Raw genomic sequence first — 536 nt, 5'->3', positions numbered from 1 at the left:
CCCCACCCCCCCTGTGTTAAGTTTAACATGATTTTTGTTTATTTTTGAGTTTTGGGGTTAGTGTTTCAGAAGTCAGAGGGCTCATGAATTTCACGGATGGCTATGTCAGCAGCTGAAGTTTTTCTGCTGTTGTGCTTTATGATATATCAATGTAATGTCTCCTACATGCTCAAAAATGGAGGTACGAGACAAGAACAGTTCTGTACTTACAGGTACACTGTTGAAGAATGTTCCCTCAAAAGTACAATATTGGTCAGAGGCCAGAAGTGCACTTTTTGAATAACAGAAAGGGTACAAAGTGATTTAAAACAACAGAAAGAACAAATTTGTACCATTTCAACCCTAAGGGTACCTGCAGCATTGAAAAACTTGTGTAGCTCATAGATAGATTATCATCATCATTAGTAGTAGTAGTAATAGTAGTAGCCTAGTAGTAGTAGTGGTTAAGGTATCCCAATCTCAAAAGCTCAGTTATGTACAAAAATGGACCAGCACTGAAGGGTACACCATTCTCTCTCAAAAGGGTTACCCCCCCC

This window comes from Seriola lalandi, unplaced genomic scaffold, assembly GCF_002814215.2.
Source record: "Seriola lalandi dorsalis isolate HSWRI2012SDOR001 ecotype SW California unplaced genomic scaffold, Sedor1 jcf7180002054917, whole genome shotgun sequence".
Lineage (NCBI taxonomy): Eukaryota > Metazoa > Chordata > Actinopteri > Carangiformes > Carangidae > Seriola > Seriola lalandi.
The sequence above is the reverse complement of the archived record's forward strand: the minus strand, read 5'-3'. Positions refer to the sequence as shown.